Genomic DNA, 2919 nt, shown 5'->3' with positions numbered 1-2919 from the left:
ACAGGATACGACGCGAGAAGTGACGCGAAAAAAATCATAATTTTATCATAATTCTATCATAATTTGAGATTGCATGGGTATTTTCATCGCTTCGTCCGTAAAGATCATTCTGTAATTGTCTCCTAATCTATTCTAGCAAAGAAAAAAGAAAACGGAAAAAAACAGTGGTATATACGTTGTATCGATTCACTATTCTATTCTTTTTAAATACGCGAATACGCGCGGATTGCGTTTTAGAGTAAAAATAACGATTAATTGTAATGCGAATGGGAAAACAAGCGTCGGGGACTTTGTTCGATCAGCCCGACGTCTCCGGCGTGTAATAAAAAATCTTTTACGTAAAAAGAAAAGGAAGAAGAGGAAGATGATGAGGAACGGGAAAAACGTGCGGTTACGGCATACATACAGCGGCACATACTTTTGCTTTGTGAATAGGGAAAAGCGAAGCAAGTCGGGTCACACACAAACACGTGCTCTCATGCATTTTTGGCTGTCGCGCGAAGCCGCCTACGCCATAGTATTTCAGATATATTAGCTTTGGAATAACGGAAGCTCTCGAGAAGATTAATGATTCAGATAATATATACTTTAACTTAAGTAACATGAACACTCGCGTCGCATTCGTCGAACGCGATGATTTTGCAGAACGACGATTCTTAGCCGATCCTCTGAAATTAACATTTGATAACATCATAAGGAAAAACTGAAGAACTCGATTTCTTTTTTTGTGAAAAAAAAATCTCGTGACAAGTACAGTACATTTAGTACAATTGATTTGTACTTGAATAAGAAGGATGTCTATCTATAAAAATATGTAGATAGTAAATCTAATTCTTTACACGATGTTGTAATTATGTTTACCAAGGATATTTAATTATATTTATCAGTTATCTTTTTAGAATCGATCATCGAAACTAATATATCTGTAATCAACTGAGTTTATTGAGTCAATCATTGTAAAATTCGTGTTTTACAGATATAATATCGCGCTACTTCGCCGTTTCTGAAATCATCGCCTTCTCAGAACGTTAATTGTTCAATATGAAGAATAATTTTATCATGCACGATCGACACGCGAAAATCATTGCGAAAAGTGGAACGTTTAACTATGAATTTGAATCGCGAGAAAAATTTTACGCTATAACATTATCTTATAATTAGGATAACGTGTTCTCTCGTTTCTTCTGCAAGATATATATAGCAACACTTTAAGGGAATTATCCGTATGTACTGTAACGAAGGTTTGATGAATCCTGATTGAATTTAGTTTTCTTCCCTTCCCAACACGATCAACATCAGGTGTCAATCAAATTGTACATATGTTTTATTAACGTCATTCGCGAAAATTTTGTAGAATTTCTTGAGCGTAATACTAAGATGATCCCGCTGACAAAGCTCTAGGATATACTGGAATAATGCGTGACGCGTATTATATAAAGTAAACGTAATAGATCTATATATCTCAGAATAAAGTTGATTGTAATAACAATTGAATTTTAAAATATTACAGCACGTTCGCGCGCGCGCGCGATTTATTTTAATACTTTCAAATAATTAAATAATTAGAAGACCAACGTAACAAAATTTTTAATTGCTTTTCCGTATAAATTAAATACAGTTTATTAATGTTGTCTTAAGTCGTAAAATTTACCCACATTTTGCAATAGTAAATTGATATTTCGTTTTAGTAATTTTTCAATGATATCATTGAAATTAAATTTTTTCGTAAATAATGTATCATTTTGTTTTTTTTGGTAAAATTGATAATAGATGACGTCACTAGCGAGGAGTAAGATATTTATCTCTAAGCTTGACAATAAATGAATATAATTGTAATAAACTATCTTTTTATCATTTAACGGATCTTTCAATAAAAAATGCTTTATAGTGCTCTTAATAGTGTCGGTAATAGGCTGCTGGCCTACGGTATTTTATTAAAACGTTACTTCAAATATTATTTATCACATAAGAAACGCTTGTACTGTTCTATTTACTCTCTACTTTTATTTGCAAAAGATATATGGAATTGTGATTTGTGTAGTCCTACACAACCTCGCAAAAGACAGTAATTTTACCCTCATCAATATTTTAACAACATCAAAAATTTCCATTCCATTCTGCAAAGAGAAAATAAGGTGCCAATCTCGGGAATATAATGCATTTTGAGACACTGTATTTTCGGAAATTGCAATGGCGCATTTGCGAAGACACACGATAAAATACGTAGCTTCATAGTATTATATTACATGACTTTAAACTTTAAGAATCCAGATTCGATGAAACCGTCGACTTAGTATTATTGCTGATATTCAAAATATTGAACGAACAAGCGATTGATAAGGATTCATCAAACTCAGTAGCGTAACATAATAGTAACGTAATCTTTATCTATACATTATTTAAAAAACCGCTAAATTGTTTTAAATCAAGCTATAGTGAAGGAAAACATCATTTAAGCTTCTAAAAAAATCTCAAATAATACATTACATGTTTCTCTGAATACATTAATTTTCAATATTCTGAGCTTCTACAGTAATGCGTTCAAATCTTAGTTTTCATTTTTTAGATATTACTTAATATTAAGTAGGTATTTTTACTTGAATCGATGAGTACAATGACTTTTTCAAAGTCTTGTACAATGTGAACGCTGTGTTCTATTGCTTTTGGAGTGTTTACCTATACTTTCGATATAATTAGGATTAATGCCCGCGATTTTCTTCATAAATACACGGGCACATTACGTATAACGACTTATAAGAATATATATAAATACATAAAAAGGGACGCTGTACGCGTAATTTGACATAGAATAATACGTAATGTCGATCTCGTAAATTCAATAGTTTTTGCTAACGTTTATCAAAATCAGTATCCTAAATAAATTCTTATATCTTTATTTTTAATTTCCGGTTATTAAAA

This window comes from Trachymyrmex septentrionalis, unplaced genomic scaffold (assembly GCF_001594115.1).
Source record: "Trachymyrmex septentrionalis isolate Tsep2-gDNA-1 unplaced genomic scaffold, Tsep1.0 scaffold62, whole genome shotgun sequence".
NCBI lineage: Eukaryota > Metazoa > Arthropoda > Insecta > Hymenoptera > Formicidae > Trachymyrmex > Trachymyrmex septentrionalis.
The sequence above is the reverse complement of the archived record's forward strand: the minus strand, read 5'-3'. Positions refer to the sequence as shown.